This window comes from Antechinus flavipes, chromosome 1 (assembly GCF_016432865.1).
Source record: "Antechinus flavipes isolate AdamAnt ecotype Samford, QLD, Australia chromosome 1, AdamAnt_v2, whole genome shotgun sequence".
In the NCBI taxonomy this organism is placed as follows: Eukaryota; Metazoa; Chordata; class Mammalia; order Dasyuromorphia; family Dasyuridae; genus Antechinus; species Antechinus flavipes.
This window is the reverse complement of record NC_067398.1, coordinates 105511581-105531890: the sequence shown is the minus strand read 5'-3', so window position 1 is coordinate 105531890 and position 20310 is coordinate 105511581. Positions and strand designations below refer to the sequence as shown.

The following is a 20310-nucleotide window of genomic DNA, read 5'->3' as shown; positions in this document are numbered from 1 at the left end:
GATTGGGAATGGGAGACTTCTGTCTCTCAAGTGAAGGAATTAAAATAGATGACTGCCAACATCTTATTTAGTTTTTTTTTTTTTAAATCAACATTTCTGTGAACTATATAGCTGATCTTCCTTTTCTAATATTATAGTAAACTTCCCCAATAAACCACTTTTTTTTTCCCTTTTAACATGAGACCAGCGTAATAAAAAAGTAAGAGACAGATGTTTAGAAAGGCAATTTTATCATTTTTCTCTGAAAGCTTGAATGTTTAAAAGTATACAGCTAACAACATAGTGAGATAAATATATTTGTTGTATCTTCATTCTGCTAAAGTAGTATCTTAGTAATTCATATCATTTAAACTCTTCAGGGGAAAAATATAAAAACTATAGTTGCTGTGTACATTAGAAGTACTATAACTTATATTAGATGAAAATGACTTTTCATTATATGAGACAATGGTGAAACAAAATCAAAATATGTTTCTGTTAGGCTAGTAAAGATTATCTCTTCTAGAATACTGTATGGATAGTGGACTTCAGTAAACAGTTGTTTTTATTTAAAGAGTATGCAGACTGTAGAATTTTTTACAAAGTGCTTTTCTAAACAATGTCATATCACAACTTCTTAAAATCATAGTTTGATAGATCTAGATTTAGTTGGGACAAAGAGGCGATCTAACCTAACTAATATCTAAAAAGGGATTTTTCTTGCAATTTAACAAAAAAGTAATTTTTCAATCTTTATTTAAAGAATTATTTTTTGACTAGGCAGTTGGGATTAAGTGATTTGCCCAGGGTCACAAAGCTAGTAAGTGTTAAACGTCTGAAGCCGAATTTGAACTCTGTTCCTCCTGACTACAGGGATGATGCTCTATCTACTGTGTCATCTAGCTGCTCCTGAAACAATTTCAAAGAAGAGAAACTCACTACTTCCCAAAACATGAAATTTTACATTTATATTTTTCTATATTTTAGCTATAAATGTTGCAAAAATTTTCTGTATTTAACCATTTCCCCTGATTCTGTGTAATAAGACCAAGCATAACAAGTCTAGTCCTTCTGTATAGATACCATATCTTTGAAAACAACTGTCTTACCAAGTCTTCTCTTTTTGTGTTATCTGTCCCTTCAGATGTTTTTGTCTATAAATTTGATAAACAATACCTTTATGCCTTTAACTATCACTGATAAAAAGTTAAATAGAACAAGTCTTAAAAAGATTCTTCCCTAGGGAACACCAGTAGAGACTAATATTAGAGACTTGCAATATAACTTACTTTTATTTGAGAATGACCATCCAATCAGTTTAAATAAAACTAATTCTCTACAATAATTTTCTGGTGTTTTTTCAAATACTGTGATAGAGTTTCAATAATAATCTCTGTGAAATTCTCCTGTTCTCATACTTCTCTTTACTGTCTATACACCGCCCTCCCCCCAAAAGGAAATAAGATTAGAGGCAACTTCCTCTAGATTATTTTCTACAATCATTTTTTTTTCTTTTTTAGACAATCATTAGCCAACTTTTTAATGATCCATTATAAAGTTTTCCCAAGAATCATGGGCTTAGAATTTGCCCGCTCTGATCTCTTCCTTTCCTTGAAAATAAGGAAATTTGCCAAATTCTAGTCCTGTTACCTCTATTGTTCTCTTTCATGTACCATTGATAGTAGGCAATCTATCATATCTACAAATCTTCTAGTGTCAGAGAATATCATTTATCTTAGCCAAGTGACCCAAATTTATCAAATACTTATCTTGAATATCAATTACACTTGTCTATTTTGTTTGTTACTGCAAAGGCAAAAGACATTCTCTTTGATAGATAAAATGAAAAAAACTATACAAATTCTCCTCAATGTTAATAATCATCAACCCCATATAGAATAACTAGTGGTCCTGTCTTTCTCTGGATTCTTCTCTGCTCCCCCCACCAGTATTTCTAAAATAAAACCCCAACCAAATTTGTTGCCTCAGCATCATGTAGCTAATATGGTTCCCTTTCTACACAATAATTGCCTTTTCCTGCATTGTACTACTTGTTTTTTATTGATTGCATTATATAAAATTTCATTTTTTTTACTTTTACTTAATTCATTTTTAATTTTGTAAAATGCAAAATCCTATTTATTGATTGAAATACATTCACATAAACTCATAAACATTTGAATACACATTTCAGATAAAATACATTTGTCAAAGCAACATATTTTTATAATATAAACATGTTTGTATCAATTTCTATCTCTGTGTTTATATAGATTTATATAGATTATTAGAAGTGATCAAGTATGGAATGAATAGTAAGAGAGAGGGAGAAGGAAACAGAATAGGTAGAATCAGTTACAGTTTCTATGTTGAGATAAAATGAAGCTACCTTTGGTTATTGACTAGTTAACAAAAAGAATTTTACTTAGCCCTAATAAAGAAAGCATGTTTAAAAATGAGACAATAACATGTAGTTTACATTTCTCCCATCCCCATCTCCTTATAGGAATTTATTTGGTCACTTGGAGGTTATGTGATGAGTCACTTGTTGCATATCCAAGTCTTGAAGCATCTCAGTAGGTGGACCTTCATATGATAGATATGCATTTCAGATTAAATCAATTTTTCAACGCACTAATATATTCCTAGTGGTATATATGTGTATATATGTGTGTGTGTGTATGTTTGTATGTGTACACATGTGTATGTGTGTATACATATATACACATATAGACAAGCATATTTATATATATGCATAAATATGCATAAATATAGATTTATTTATTTGGAATTAATGAAATGCCAATATCATTGAGGAATTAAAAAAAAAAAATAGCGACCTCAGGGGAAATGGAGAAACACCTTGTGAGTATAAATAGATCACTTTGTTACTATATGCTGTTGAGAAAGACTTGAGGAAAAAATAAAGTGTAAAAGTATCACAAAGGACATGTATGAATGAAAAAGGCAGTAACACAGCAAGAACAAATGGTTCATCAGAATGCTGTAATATTATCCATTAAAAAAACAGAAAAAACTCTGAAATGGAGCCTTCCATGTATTAAATAGTTCTTTTATAGCCAATAGATTGGAAGATATAGATAATAATTTAAAAATATGAGAAGGCCAAGGTGGGTTGTGATTTGTATTTGTGGAGGGACAGCCCATAGATTTAAGAAATTTATTAAAGTTTCTAAATATGTATCTGAAATTAATTTTGGACTTTTTTGTACAATTATGATGTTTCAAGCAACTTTTAAAATACATTTTTATAAATCAAAGAAACATAAAAATAGAAAAACAGTAGCTCAATAAATCAATATTCTCATATCTTCATTTCCCTCTGCATATAATATGGCGGCTATGTTTCCTTATGGAATTAATTTTAATTGCAGAAATAATCACCCCATCACATGTATGGTTTCTTTTTTTTTTGTCAGCATGAAAACAAGTCACTAAAATTCTTTATAATACAAATAATAATTCTATATGTTCTTTTCTCATTTTCCATGATTAATCAATAGTTTGATAAATTAGTCATTAATAAAACAAATATTTAAGAATAAAGTTCTCAAAATTTCCAATGATTTTTTTTCCAGCCAGATTAAAATATCTTTTCTTTGCTTGTCTAACATTTAATGTCATTACCCATTTCTTTACATTCATTTTTCCTTTGATGACCCTAATGTTATCCTTCTCCAATTTTTCTTCTATTTTTCCATTTCCTCTCCTAATTCAAGTAATTTCTCCAAGAGAATGTTTTAAGGTTTACTTCTTGCCCAGTAATCTTTCTCTATACTTACTCAGAAGCAGCAAGGTATAGTAAAAAGATTATTTATTTTAGAGTAAGAGTACCAAGATTCAAATTCTATTCCTGACTCATACTACCTGTATGACCATGTGTTAATCATTTAATAATGTCATTACAAAAATGACAGGGTTGAACTACATGGCTTTTAAGGTCTCTTTCTATATCTATCATCCTGTGAAGCCTGAGGAAGCTTATCTGCTCCTATGGCTTTAAAAGGCATTTTAAAGATGACTGTCTAGTGTCTATCTCCATATTGAGGTCTCATCAAATTTTCTGTTTATTTCTAATTGTATGCAAGTCATTTTTGCTTATTTATTTCATCACTATCAAGTCTCATGTGAACTTTTTCTACTTCAACTGAACATCACCCTCTAATGCTTAATATTGTTAAGACTATCTCTAATTTTTTCTGGCTTCCAAGTCTCATATAATTAGAGTTTTGGCTTTTCCTTTCTCTATCCATTTGATATAATTCATCAACTAATCTAGATGATTTATCTCTAAAAATAATGAATGAATACCACATTTTGACAATTTAAAATAAAATATATATACTTTATCATATTGGTCTCCTTACCCCTAATTGATAATGTTCCCTGGAGGTATTTTCTGGGCTGTTTTTCTCATGCCTATTCATTCCCAAAGGGATCTTACGTGATTTCACTGGTCAATACATCATCTCTATGTCAATCACTCCAAAATCTAAACAATCTGTTTTATTTTTCCCTAAATCTATATCTTTTCTAAATGCAATTCTGAAATATCTAACTACTCAATGTATATCACTATCTGAATGCCCCTGTAAACATGTTCTTCCTCCTGAAATCCTTTGTTTCTATTGATAATACCATTTCTCCTACTTATCTGATTTAGAAACCTCATAGTTTTTGGGTTTTTTTTGAGTCTTTTGTCTTCCTTCATCGCACTAATCCAAATCAGTTGTAAAATTTAATAAGTTTTATGTTTTAATGCCTGTTACTATCAGTATTCTTCTTACATTCCTATCATAGTAGTCCAGTCCCTCTTCATCTTTGTAAAGGATTGTCATGCAGTCCTTTTAATTGCAGTATCTTCTTTTAGCTTTCTCTCTCTATCTCTGTTTCTGTCTCTATCTCTGTGTGAATAACTCTATCTCTCTTCCTCTTTCCTCCACGACTCCTCTCCTCTCCTTTCTTCTCCTTGCTTCTCCTCTCCTCTCCTCTCCTCTCTTCTCCTTTCCTTTCTTCTTCTCTCCTCTTCTTTCCTCTCCTCTCTTCTTTCCTCTTCTCTTTTTTCCATTCTTTTCCTCTCTTTTCCCTTTCTCTTCTTTCTTTTCCTTTACTTTCCTCTCCTCCTTCCCTCTCTCTCTCTCTGTCTCTCATTGTGTGTCTTTGTCTGTCTCTCTGTATCTATCTATCTCTCTGCCTCTCTGTTTCTCTAATAAAAAAGCCAATCCTACTTCTAGGTCACTATTCTAATATTGTGACTGCCCCTCTTCAATAACTTTCATTGCTCCCTTTGGACAAAATATGCAATTTATGACTTGCCATTTTAAGTCTCTAATACCCCGGCTTCAAAATCCTTGTATAGGCTTATTTTATATTTGATTATCCACATACTCTGAGTAAGTTTGCTTAAGTTAGGATGCAATCAATCTCTGACTTCAATGCATTTGAACATCTTCTTTGCATAAAATGCACTCCCCATATAAGGTCATCTCCCTTTCTAGAACTATTTTTCTGTCAAGTATCACTTCAAGAATTTCCCTTTTCCATAAGTTGTTCACTGATATCTCCACATAAAATTATTCTTCCTTCAAATTTTTTCAGAGTGCCTTGTTGGAATTTTTTCTTTGCCCTTATTACTACCTATCTGGTATTACATCTATGGTTATAGAATACAAGCTTTTTTAAGCTCGGACTGTCATTATTATCTTTCATTTTTGTTATGCTGTTTGATTTTAATATACATTGCCTTATGAATCAGGTTGGGAGAGAAAAATCAGAATAAAAGGGGAAAAGTATGTAAGCTAAAACAAACAAACAAAAGGAGTGAAAATAGTATGTGTTGATTCAAATTCAGTCTCCTTATATCTTTTTCTGAATGCAGATGGCATTTTCTGTCCAAAGTCTATTGGGATTACTTTAGATCTCTGAGCTACTGAAAAGAATGAAGACTTTCATAGTTAATCATTGCACATTCTTGCTATTTTTACATAGATTGTATTCCTGGTCCTGCTTATTTTGCTCAGTATCAATTCATGTAAATATTTCCAGGACTTTCTATAATCAGTTTGTCCATCTTTTTTTATACACCAACAATTTTCCATTATTTTCATGTATCACAGCTTGTTCAGCCACTACCCAATTGATGGGTAATCACTCCTTTTCCAATCCTTTGCTACCACAAAAAAGCTGTTACAAAAGTTTTTGTACATGTGGATCATTTTCCTTCCTTTATGATTTCTTTGGGATATAGACTCAGAAATTGCACTGAAGGGTCAAAATGTATACAGTTTTATTGCCCTTTGGTCATAATTCCAAACTGCTCTTCAGAATGATTGGATTGTTTCACAACACCAACAATGCATTAGTGTATCCGTTTTTCCACATCCCCTCCAACATTTATCATTATCTGTTCCTATTATTTTGCCCAATCTGAGAGGTATGAGGTTGTACCTCACAATTGTCTTAATCAATAGTGATATTTCTCTAATCAATCAGTGATATACAGGATTTTTCCATATATCTATAAATGATTTTAATCTCTTCATCTGAAAATTATCTGTTCACATCCTTTGACTATTAATTGGAGAATGACTATATTCTGATAAATTTGACAAATCTTTATATATTTTAGAGATGAGACCTTTATTACAAATACTAAGTATAAAGATTTTCCCTCCAGCTTTGTATTTCCCTTTTAATCTTGTTTCTATTAGTTTTGTTTGTGCAAAACTTTTACATTCAGTGTCATCAAAGTTGTCCATTTTGTTTTTCATAATGTTCTCTAGCTCTTTTTTTGGTCATAAATTCATTTCTCCTCCAAAGATCTGATAGTTAAATCTTACATTTTGTTCTCCTAATTTGTTTATGGTATCATCCTTTATGCTCAAGTCATATATCTATTTTGACTTTATTTTGGCAAAGGTTGTAAAATGTAGATTGAGGTCTAATTTCTGACATTATTTTCCAGTTTTCCCAATAATTTTTGTCAAATAGTGAGCTCTTACTCCAGAAGCTGGAGTTTGGGAATTTATCAAATACCAGATTGCCAAATTGTTTTGATTACTATTGCTTTATAATATACTTTTAGTTTTGGTACTGCTAAGTCATCATCCTTTGTATTTTTTTTTTCATTAATTCCCTTGACATTCTTGTCCTTTTGCTCTTCCACGTGAATTTTGTTATTATTTTTTCAAGTTCTGTAAAATAATGTTTTGGCACTTTGATTGGTATGGCACTGAACAAGAAGACCAAATTAGGCAGAATTGTAATTTTTTATTATGTTAGCTCAGTTTACCCATACACAATTGATATTTTTCCATTTGTTTAGATATGATTTTATTTACGCAAGTAATGTTTCATCATTGTGTTCATATAATTCCTAGGTTTGTCTTGGCAGTTAGACCCCAAAGTATTTTTTTTTTTGTCTATAGAAATTTTAAATGGAATTTCTCTATTTCTTACTGATCGGATCTATAAGTAATAGATATATATGCTGATGATTTTTGTGAATTTATTTTGTATCCTGCAACTTTACTAAAGCAGTGAATTGTTTTCATTAGATTTTTGAATAATTTTCTAGGATTGTCTAAGTATATCATCATATCATCTTCAAAGTTTTATTTCCTCATTGCCAATTCTAATTCCTTTAACTTTTTTGTTTGTTTGTTTTCCTTTTGCTAAAGCTTTCATTTCTAGTACGATGTTAAATAATAGTGGTGATAATGAGTATCTTTGTTTCGTTTTGGATCTTACTGGGAATGTCTCCAGTTTCTCGGCATTAAAAATAATACATGCTATAGGTTTTAAATAGATACTGCTTATTATTTTAAGCAAATATCCCTTTATACCTATGTTCTCTACTGCTTTTAATAGGAATGGGATTTTGTATTTTGTCAAAAACTTTTTCTGCATCTAATGAGATTATTATGTGATTTCTGTTGGTTTTGTAATTGATATGGTCAATTACGATAATAGTTTTCCTGATATTGAACCAGCTCTGCATTCCTGGTATATATCTTGCTAATAAGTTGCTGCAGTTTCTTTCCTAATATTTTATTTAAAATTTTGCATCAATATTCATTAGGGAAATTTGTCAGTAATTTTCTTTCTCTGTTTTGGCTCTTCCTGGTTTAGATATCATTACCATATTTGGGTCATAATAAGAATTTGGCAATACTCCTTCTTTACCTATTTTTTCCAAATAGTTTACATAGTATTGGGATTGTTTTTTAAGGGCTAGATAGAATTTACTTATGAATCTATCTGTCCCTGGAGATTTTTTTTTAAGGGACTTCACCAATGACTTTTTCAATTTCTTTTCTAAAATGAAACTATTTAAGTAATTTATTTCCTCTTTTGTTAATCTGGGCAAATTGTATTTTTGTATTCATCTATTTCAGTTAAATTGTCAGACATGCTGCCATAGAATTGTGCATAATACCTCTTAATTACTGCATTAATTTCTTTTTCATTGGTAGTGAGTTCACCTCTGTCGTTTTTGATGCTGGTTATTTGGAGTTATTATTTCCTTGTTTTTCTGATCAAATTACCCCAAGGTTTATCTATTTTATTAGTTTTTTTCTTTAAACCAACTCAGTTTTATTAGTTCAATAATTTTCTTAATCTTTATTTTATTTGTCTCTCCTTTGAGTTTTAAAATATCTAAGTTGTTATTTAACTGAGGGTTTTTAATTTGTTACTTTTCTAGCTTTTTTAGTTACACACCCAATTCTTTGTTTTATTTATATAAGCATTAAGAGATATAACATTCCCCCTAAGAATTGCTTTGGCTGCATTCTATAGGTTTTGTTACTTTTTCTTTTCATTATTGTCTTTTCTTGGATGAAATTATGCATTATTTCTCTGACCCTTTATTGAATATCGAATAAAAGTTTTATTGCATTGTGGTCTGAAAAGGAAGCATTTACTATTTGTACTTTTTTGCATTTGATTGTGAGGTTTTTATGCCCTCTAATACATGGCCTAATATGCCTAATAATACATGGTCAGTTTTACTAAATAATAACTGAACAAAAACACCACCAAAGGTGAAGAATTTAGACTTGAATCTCAAATCATTCTTATTCTCTCATACTTCCCATTATATTCTATTGAATTAATGCCAAATATATCCTTAGCTCTTACTTCCATTGACATTTTCCCCATGCAAATCTTCAATATTATTCCAGATAAAAGAGGCCAAACATGACCAAAATATAATTTTTGGTTTTTTTATTTAGCACTTTTCTTCTCCAATAGGGTTTATTCTGAATTGAAATCCTGCACCTTACTCTTGGGGTTTAATATAAAATGGCCCATGCATTTTATTTATTATGCTATTTGGAAGGATATTCTTGGACTTTTTGGCCTACATAAGTTAATTTTATTATCCCCAGTCATAAGACCCCATTATTGATTCATATGAATAATTTAGAGAGTCAGTTATATCAACATACTTCCATGACAATATATTCCCTACTTCTTTGTTTGAATGCCACTTGAAAACTTAAATCTTTTGTAATCTGTCTCAAATTAACAGGACCTGCTTTTGTTCTCCACTTTCTTAGTGCTGATTATATTCATGATTAAAGTCTATTATTTATTCACTTTAAACTGTTGCTTTGCAAAATTATTCCTCTGTAGATTCTTGCATATAATCCTTTGCAACAGTACAGGATCTTCTTTTTTAAAGTTCTCTTTAAGAAAAAAGATAACTTTGGAAGAATTATTTTTATTCCCATAAAAAGACAACTTTTGTCCTTAGGAAAAATACAACTGTTGTTTTGTTTAAGGAATTTCAGTAAAGTTTGGAGTTTGTCTTTCATTGACATCACAAAGAACAAAAAACGTCTTCAAAAACCTACTGTATTTTATCCTACATTTACATGATACCTTTTACTCACGCTGTGGTGTGATGTGAAAAAAGTTATATGTTCATCTCATTCATGCGCAAATGTGCTCACAATGATATTCAGAATAATTCTGCAAACCAAGCCTTTTCTACAATATTATACCTGCCATGCTTGAAATTTACATTAGAAAACAATTGAATAAAGTCACTTTATGATACTATTAAGGATCTATGCATATGTATAACAAACAGAAAATTCATAAACATTTGAAACAAGAAGGGAATTTTATGTTAGCTATTAAATTATGCTGTATAGAGAGCCAAAAATAAACATTTTAAATTCTGTCCTATGTTAAATCATGCACAGATAAGAATGAATAGGATCATAGAATCTAGCTTTGAACTGATGAACGTCTCCTCTCATATTAGTATGAAATATAATTTAAAGCAATTTTGTCACATAACAAAACAAAGAATTTTGGAGATGAAAAAGATATTTTATATCATCTAAATCTAATCACCTCTTCTAATGATTGGGAATATTTAGGCTTAGAAATTTTAAGTCATATATCCAAGTCACATAGTTTTACGGCAAAATAATAAATAGAGCTTGTCTGACTCTTAGTATCCCCAACACATAAATACACTACTGCACATACAGAACAACTAATGATTAAAAAAAAATAACTTCAATAATGAGGGTCACTGTTATAATGATAGTATTTTTTAAAGAAATTTTGTGCTAAAATTAAGCCATTAATTTACTATATTCATTAGACCATTTCTGGAATGAAGGTGAACAGTGATATAGACTAAATCTGCATTGACACCTATGAAACACCAAAATGCAGAAAGTCCCTCAGCATGGTCCAATACAAGTTGTGTATGATTTCTAAGAGAACATGAATTGGGAATATGTTGTAATGGGAAAATACCAACACATCAATGAAATCATAAGTCCATTCAAGTGTTGAAGCTCATTACCTCTATGTAAAAGAAAATATCCTAGAATTTTGTAAGTATATGTCAACTGCACACCTATATACATAAGAAAGGATTACTATAAATATTTCATAATAACATAGCAGGATATATTGAATAAAATAAGAACTGGAAATCAAAAGACCATGTTTTAAACCTTAACTCCATTATTTCTTGCTGTGTGACCTTAGCAAATCAAATGGTAGTGATAATTTATGTCTTGCCTACCTCACAGAGTTGTTGTGAGACTCAAGTATATGCTATGTGACTTAGGCAGGTGAAATCAGACAGTATCTCTAAATCTGACCAACATACAATGTGGAAAGACTTTGTAAATTATAAAGTGATATGAGGTGGAATTATTATGAAATAGCTATTTCAGAAAGATAAAGAGACTTAAGATGGATAATATGATTAACCTTTCCCATGGAACCATAAGCAGTTTCCTAATTAGACAATACAATAATACCCATCCCTTCTATGAATGTCAATTCAATATCTCCCTTGACTATGATTTATACAGTCCAATTAACACCTCTTCTACAATCCCACAGACAGAAAACTTTTTAATTTTTTTTAAACTTTTAAGTTTTAAATAAATAACTCAGGTTTTTAAATATAATAGAAATGTCATGTCGAAGAAAACGATGAATGCCTGCTAGTGGTCAGTAGTGCTGATAGGAGGAGGAACAGGGTGATGGTGGTATTTGTTGTATGTAGAAAGGGACCTGAAAAAATCTTTCCCTATGTTATACAAAGGTAAGTTTCCAACCATTTTTCTAGACCCAACTTGTAAAGAGAAATAATATGGTAAGAAGTGTTTATTTACTATTCTAGGAACAGTCCCTGATTAGTACTTTACTATAACAAGGGCATGATAAATGCTTATTTATTTTAATTGAGGTATGTTGGATCTAATTTGAAGTTATAGGATATTGGGATTAATATCCTAGTTCTGTTTTTTTAAAAATTAAGTATATGATTTTGAGGAAGTTCTAATTCTCTCTGAGCCTTAGTTTTCTTATTTATATAATGATGAGGCTAAAAGATATTTAAAGTTCCATTTATTTATAAACAATGTGATTCTTAAGCACAGAATTAATCAAAAGTCAATAGGACCATTGGGTATTTGGTTAAGGATAAGCTGGATCTATAGAGTCATTGCCATGATATTTCAGTTATAGCTATTTACTTGTATAGCTACAACTTCACATACTAATCGACCTATAACTCATAGGTTTACTATAAGCATTGAGAATTGATTTTATTTAAGAAACTCTGATGGGACATAGATTATTGATATTTATACAAATAGGAAAAAAAATCTAAACAAATAGAAAAGAATACAAAAATAAATATCTCTATACTATATATACATATATACACAAATAGAAAATAAACTTATAAATAGAATTTTAGTGATCCATTAGATACCGCTTTTAAAATATTGGAACAAGTATCACTGATAAAGTTAAATACATGCTCTGGAGCAAACTACATTGGAATAACTACATTTGCATTTTCTCAGTGATTATACATTGAATAAGACAAGCTGAAGGTAGATGTCAAATAAACAGACTTCATTTTCATTTGAATTTCAAGATTGGACATTCAATACATGATCATTCAGATTAATGCACTCAACTAATCAGAGGTTTTCTACTTGTTTTTATTTACCTCCTCTTCTTTAAAAAAGAGATAAAAATATGTTAATAATATGCAAAGGTATATATTTTGAATGAGAAGTCAGAAAATTGAAAAAGATAATTTCCTGCATCAGCTTCTTATCATTAAATGCTATATATGATATCAATTTGACAGCTAGTAACATACCCAAGTATGTTTCCACAAAGTAGATTGATATTAGACAATGAAAATATCTATATAAACTATAGTACATGGAGAATACTTCTTTTTGTCTCTTGTATACAAAGGAAACAAACAAAGTGTAGCTTGCACAGAAGAGCAGCAGAATTTTTCTTTGTGGAATAACTGGATTTTAGTAATAAACATGGAAATCCATAGAATAAAAAATAGATTGATATAATTTATTTCATTTGAATTCGGAATTTGTATTAACAAAGTGAGATAGCCAAACTGGTGCCACTAAATATTAATACAAAATTAGTTATTTGGTGCCATGTATTTGAACTCCCTACTTCATCTTAAAACTCAGTCCTTAGTATTAAGTGTTTTTTTTCCCCGCCCCCAACAACCCAGAACCTAATCTCTTATTATCCCCTGCTAGTATCTAGCTCTTTCTCCATTCTAGACTGACTTTCTCTAGTCTAAGATTGGTTTAAAAGAGGATAAACTAACTTTTCCCTCATTTTGCCTCCCCCCAACATGCTTCATACTACTATTAGGTATTTTAAAGGATATATATGTCTCTGTGTGTGTTTGTCTATGTATTCATACACACACAATACAATATATATATATATGTACACATATATATAAAAATTAAAAAAAATATATAGTCATAAATGAATGGAAAAGTAATAAAGTTACAAAGATATTTTCACTTTAACATTATTCACAGGGAATGAATTCTACTTTTTCTGGAATTCTCTTTCTCCTTCTGCCCAACTAACCTTCTATCTCTAATCTTGCACCAAGTAAGTAGAATCTTAGTTCTCTATATTTTGCTAATAGATTTCATTTAGGAGGAAAAAAAAAAAACACATTTATTTTTATTCAGATTTCCCCAAGACTTATTGTCCTTTGTTGGGAAAGCAAAGGATGTGTATTTAGCTTGAGGATCTGCAATGGCATTATTAGCAAATATACTACAAGTATAAAATGAGAATAGGTACTTATCCTATATTCTTCTATTATTGATTATCATCCCTCATTTTTTAGTCTCTCAAGTATACTTTTTCCATTCTCTGGCCATAATAATCCTTGTCTCTACTGCCTTAAATAAGAAAGGCCCCCCTCTCCTTCAGACCACCCTAAGAATCTTTTCCCCAGTAATTTTGGGTATATACCCTAAAGTGGCATTTTAAAAAATTCATATCTTAAAGATCACGGGGTGTAAGCCTTTGGAAAGTTCTATCTCTTTCAGCCTTTTCAACCTTTGTTGGTTTGAAGGAATTTCCTCTAGCTCCTTTAGCCTCTGACATCATTCAGGGTTTGAAATTGGAAGCTTGTTGAGCATAAGTATCTCATTTCATTTACCTTTCCATCTGTCCCAGGACCCAGAACTTTGTACATTTCAAGTGCTGAATAAATGTTAATTTTCATAGGTAAGAGTGTCTCTTTGTCCCATGGTTTTTAACTGATATTTAGGGATATCAGTTCCTTTGTAAAATTATGTGACAATAGAAAAGAGCATATTAATTAAACTGTCATTGCCTCAATATTCAAGAAGTTAGGAACTTCTAAACTAAACTTCTATTGCCCTGACCTTCGCATATCATACTTGGAAGACCTATGATAACTGGCATACTATGAGTATAAGCAACAATAGATACTTTGTCTTTGACTTCAATATTCTTATTCTACATCTTTGCTGACTTCTAGAGCTTATATGATTCAGTGAAAAAATATGACTGCCCCATGTGAAGAACTTTTTTGAATTTTAATTTATTTTTCTTGCTAGAATAACATTTTATTGAATGCCAGGTTCTCAATCTCTCTCTTATCTTAAAATGGTTTTCCAGAAGAATGTCTTTCATAACTATATTTATATAAGACTTTATAATGTAAGTTATAAATTATTCTTCCATAAGGGTAGGTCTGAGATTCTTTCTTTCACAACACAAACATGATATTTCCAAGTTATATTCTTAACTTTATTTGTCTGTCTTTATACTATTATTGAATGAATTTGTATTAAGAATCTCCCAAAAGTTTATGAAATTTAAAGTGTATAAGGATTGCTGCTTAATATGTCCAGTAGATTCAATGTCCACATTACAGTAGGATAAACTCCAAAATATCTTTAATCTCAAATTTAGAGATTTCCAAAATAATGGAGGTGATCATATACCAAAATGAAATATTATTTCTACCATGTAGATTTTCTCTCATTTATATAGATTCATAATCATGACACTTATCATAAAACCCCACTTTTATAAAAACTGAAATATTTTGGTGGTAAGGAAGAAATATTTCTTCCTTAAACTTAACATATTAACCATAAGATTAATATATTGGATGTATTCCATAACAATAAAATACTAGCTGTGAATCTATATTAGATTTAAAAGAAGCTTTTTTAAAAATTATTGGAAAAAAAATTGAGCAGAAATTAGTAATATTATATATATATTAGCCTATTTCAATTGTGCCTATTTTCTTTTTCAGTTTCTAAAACTCTTAACATTAAGCTTTTGTTGTAGAACACAGTTTTGATAAACCTTGACAGGTCAGAAAATAAGTTTTACTTTCAATAACTCATTGCCTCTATTCATTGACATCAAATAGTCCTAATTGTGAAGAGCTTAATGTATAAAATTGTCATTCCTGTCCAAAGGACTTTTCTCAGGTACATAAATTTTCCCTTCTCAGAACCATGACTTTAAATCCACATGCACCACACAGTGAATGTTATATTAAATATTTCAATTATCATAATCCATCCTGAACACATCATAAAAATTTTTGATGGAAATATCGCATAGTATTTTTTTTGTGAAATTGTGAAATATCATGGAATTATAGCAATGAAACTTACTACTAAATCCAGTTTTTATTGTTAAAAAAAGCTAATAAGAGAGATCCTACAACTATATGTATGGAGCATTAGACATATAGAAATTCTCTAATACCGTTGTTGAAGCAAGTAAAAAGATTAATCTACCACATTAAAAATAAAACTATCTTACCATGAGCTCACAGGGATGAAATTCAATGAAAAGTTCTCCACCCTGAGACCTAGAAAAATAGAACCAGAAGAGTTCTAGATCAGTGGTACTATTACATTTTGATACATCTTTTTTTTTTTTTTTTAAGGGATAAATAGTAGCTTAATATTATAGGAAAAAAGCAGATCTATTGCTCTCCAAAAAATTGAATATTTGTCAGAAATATAGCAATATATCTTAGGAAAAACATTAACAATTTATTATTAATTATTCTAATTTGGGGGTACTTAACAGAGTCACAAAAGATGATACAGCATAGCATAAGTATAACAGAGAATTATAAGGGCAGTTAGTTGGTGAAGTGGATAGAGCACCAGTTCGAGTCAAGAGGATCTGCATTCAAATCTGGTCTCAGACACTTAATACTTCCTAGCTATGTGACCCTGGGCATGAAGTAATATACAGCCATCTATATCTGTCTATAGCTATCTATCCATATCTCACTATAGCATGTCTTTATTGATATAAATATAATAAAATGTTATTATATAATGTGATATATATGCCTACACACACACACACACACATATATATACATATCTATTATGTATGTATAACATACAAATGCATGTCTGTATATTGACAGTCCTAAGATCATGAGCCAAATAAATGAATCAGTTTTTAAAATCAGATTTTTCATTCTTGATTTGAATTATACTACAATTGAATTCAAAACAATGGCAAGTTATATTATAATAGTTTTTTTTTTTTTTTAATAAAAAAAGCTTTTATACTTGTTAAAGAAAAACTCACCTGCCATCATTCAGGGAAATTAATATATGGAAAAATTTGATGTGAACTTATTTAGGAGAAAAATTAAAAAGCAGTATTAACTGCTTATAATGAGAGAAACATTTTCTGATATATTTTTTAAGGAAAAGTTAACATAAAATAAAATATTATTGACATATGCATGCATAAATCCAATTTATGAAATTCCTCTCCTTATACAAAAGATTTTCAGAATTAAAAAAAATTAAACTCACTGATTTGAAATTTATTATAGGCAAACATAAGCATCATACCACATATTCATCATCTTTCTTCTTTTCCTCTTCCCCCAGAACTTCTATCTGTTCCAGTCAGTCAATAAACATTTTAGGATGTACCTCCATGGATCAGACATCGGAATAAGGACTAATGTTGCAAAGAAAGTCAAAAGGCAATTCCTGTCTCTAGAGATTCTTAGTCGAGTGTGGGAAATGTACAAAAAACTATGTGTAGGAACCATCCCTTTCCTCTTCCTCTGCCACTGATAGGTCCCTGCCCCCTCTCTTATTTTTGACCCTGTCTATGCTGCTGTAAAAATTACAATAACCCCTATTTCTGATCTTGTTGCCAGAGTCACTACAGGAGCCCACCCCAATGCTGTTGGAAGAAAGCAGAGAAACAGGTGAGATGAGGTTCTGGTGACCTGACTTAGATATCATAACAAGGTTTCCTTTAGTAACAATCATGTTTCAGCTCTGTGGTACAATGCATACGATTCAATTTATTTTGTGTGAAATAAGCTTTTGAAGGCTCTCAAGAACTGAATAGTCATTTGTAATATTAATTGTGTAGGAAAATACTGCAGCTTCCAAGTAATTTATTTGCTCTTCTATCCTGGCTACCCCAACTCTTAGCATAGTACTTTAGTATGGATTTGATAAATATTTTCTGAATATAATTTATTTGATAATAAATATTTGGAACAAAATTGTTTGTAAATATATTGAATATAATTTGGGATTTGTAAAATGAGTAGGGATGAGTAAAATTTCTCTTTCTGATATATATGAAACAATTATCTAGTAATCAATGTTGTTATTCAACTATTTTTAGTTATGTCCAGTTCTTTGTGACCCTAGTTAGGGTTTTCTTGGCAAAGATTCTAGAGTGGTATGTCATTTCACTCTAGATACATATCCTTTTACAGATGAGGAAGCTGAGGCCAGCTGAGTTAAATGGCATTCCCAAGTCAAACAGCTATGAAACATCTGTGGTCAGATGTGAATTTAGGAAGACTTTCTATCTGATATATTATCCATTGCACCACATAGCTGTCCAATTAATCAATCAATGAGAATTTATTAAAGATGTGGAATCTTTAATGGATTAGGATCTATGGGTCGGGAATAACACTAAGCAGTAGAGACAAAGGCAAAAATGAAATTGCCTAAACCTCAAAGACCTAAGGTGTTAATTCTAAAACATGTATGAACATGAATACATAATATTTTAAAAATTACATTTGAGGACATGAACCTAGGAACAACTAAGAATTTCTGCTTTATCTTATCTATCCATTAAAGTGCTTGGACTACTTATTTTAATTCAATTAGTATTCCTTTATGATTTCAATTCCTTATTTGTAGTTTGAACACATGAATGGGAGTTCTCAAAGAATGTTTCTAGAGAGACATAGATTGTAAAGGTCTTGACCTTTACTTGACCTAGATGGTAAAAGTCTGAGAATAGACCTGGTGATGTATTTAGAAAGGATGATTACTAAAGTGGCCACAAAGCACTGTGCTAGGATAGTCAGAAAAAATATATGTGAAGTGACTCCCAAGTGCCAGATCTTGTGTCAATTGCTGGGAGCATTAAAGTATGCAAAAGATAGTCCCTGCCCTCAAGGAGCTCATAATCCAATCGGGAGTGATAACAAGCAAGAAAATGCATATAAACAAACTACATATAGGACAACTAGAGAAGTATTAACCAAATAAAGGCCCTATAAATAAGAGGGGTTTAAAAAAGCTTCCTGTAGAAGACAGAAATTTAACTGGGACTTAAAAAGTGAAGCAAAGATAGCAGGCAGGGTTGAGGAGGGAGAACATTTTAGGCACGGGGAGCAAGTAGAGAAAATGTTCAGCCTCAGAGAGAAGTAAAATCAACTTCTTGGGATTGCAGGGGGTTAGTGATAATGAATTGAAGAGTATGTAGCTGGCAGTAAAAAAGCTGAAAAGATAGGAGAGAGATTGATTATAAAATGCTTTGAATTTCAAACAGGAAAGATTATATATTTGGTTATGGAAGCAATAAAGCCCCTGGAGTTAGTTGAGTAGAAAGTATGACATAATTGGACCTATATTCCACATACTTTTGAAAATACAGGATTAAATCTTGTTTAGTATTACCTGACTCAACAATATTTAAGTTAATGAAATTGCCAAAGTTGGTATGGCCTACCTCATCTTGGCAAGGATGAAGAGGAACATTCTAGTTCCTCATGACTGGAAGATATATGGGACTTCTTTTGGTTTGGAGCAAAATACTTCTAGTTGGAAGGGGGAAAAAAACAACAAATACTTTTGTTGCAAATTAGCTCAAGATTACACAAATTCTGAGAGCTAGAAACATATCTATACTACTACTGTCTATAACACTGTATAAGATCAAGAAACATCCCCTATCATATTTTATAACATCTCCAAAATAATCAACTCATTTTCTAATGACAAAACTGTCAAATTATCATACCCCTATTACAGAGAGGAGGATAAATATATGCTTCTTACTGAGAGATACCAGAAAAAATAAAGAGCTTCAAATATGTAAAATGTTAATATAAATATGTAAAAGTTTAATATCAATTCGTATAATCACAAAACATTTAATTATAAAATATAGAGAAAGGGAAAGACAATTATAATATGGAGGTTAAAGGAATGATCTCAAAATGAAGATATCTCTTGATTGACTTTCTTAAATATTAAAGTTTCACCAAGAAATGTCCTAAGACAAGAGGGGCGGAATTCTATCTTCCATCATTTTATAAAACTTCAAATAAAGCTTAATTTTCCCCTGAATTTATTTTCTCTAGATATTTACTGCAGCATATTCTAAAATACTAATGATATAATTACATAGTGATATATATAATAGAATTAAAAAATAAGTCTTATAAAAATGTTTAATCAATACATTTTATTGAATGAACAGAGCAGTTCATCAGTAAATATAATCTGACTTTAATTAACATTTTAAGGCATTTGGGACTTATGTTCTTTTCTTCTATCACAGCTGTCTTTTTCAATCTTATCATGCTTTGAGTTTTCCAATTTGCATTAGACTTATGTTGGTTCTACCAGTACCAAGAGGCTTTAAGAATAGTCCTCATAATGAAATAATTGTGACATTGTATTGAGTTAATTAAATTAAAAGAGGCTTATTACTAGTGTGCCAGACTGTCCGAGCACACGATTCCAGGCTGCCAGGGTCACACATACCAAACTTGGGAGCCTACCTGGATAAACACAGAGATGAGCTAATTGGGAGGTATAAACAGTCTGTCTTTATTCAGCCATCCTCTCAGTGGGGGTAACAGGAAGTAAGAGTGTAAATTCCACTCAGAGCTGTCTATTTATGCTTCCCCCTTTCCCAGAATACCTGTGCCCAGCCCACTCAGCACTGTCATAGATGGATCCAGAGAAAGGAGGCATGTGGAGTTGAATTGCACCCAAGGAGGAGATCTAGCAAGAAGACACACCCCTCGCCACCTCAAGGAATCTATCAAAACTTCCTATAACTCCTTCAAAGTACAATCTCCCTCCTCAGAGGCCATGCCCATTTTTACTTCCCTGGGTCCCACCCTTCCCAAGCTGATGTGACATACAGAATACA

The 20310-nt window shown here is 30.9% G+C and overlaps 1 protein-coding gene across 18 annotated transcripts in view; it reads right to left on the bottom strand.

Annotated features, from left to right (window-relative positions):
- Positions 1–20310, bottom strand: part of PTPRD (protein tyrosine phosphatase receptor type D) — a 2844105-nt gene that overhangs the window by 1498725 nt on the left and 1325070 nt on the right. For all 18 annotated transcript variants that reach the window (XM_051987498.1, XM_051987402.1, XM_051987374.1 and 15 more), the window contains one exon: positions 15664–15712. The gene's annotated coding sequence lies outside the window, so the exon portion shown is untranslated. The remainder of the gene's footprint in view (positions 1–15663; positions 15713–20310) is intronic.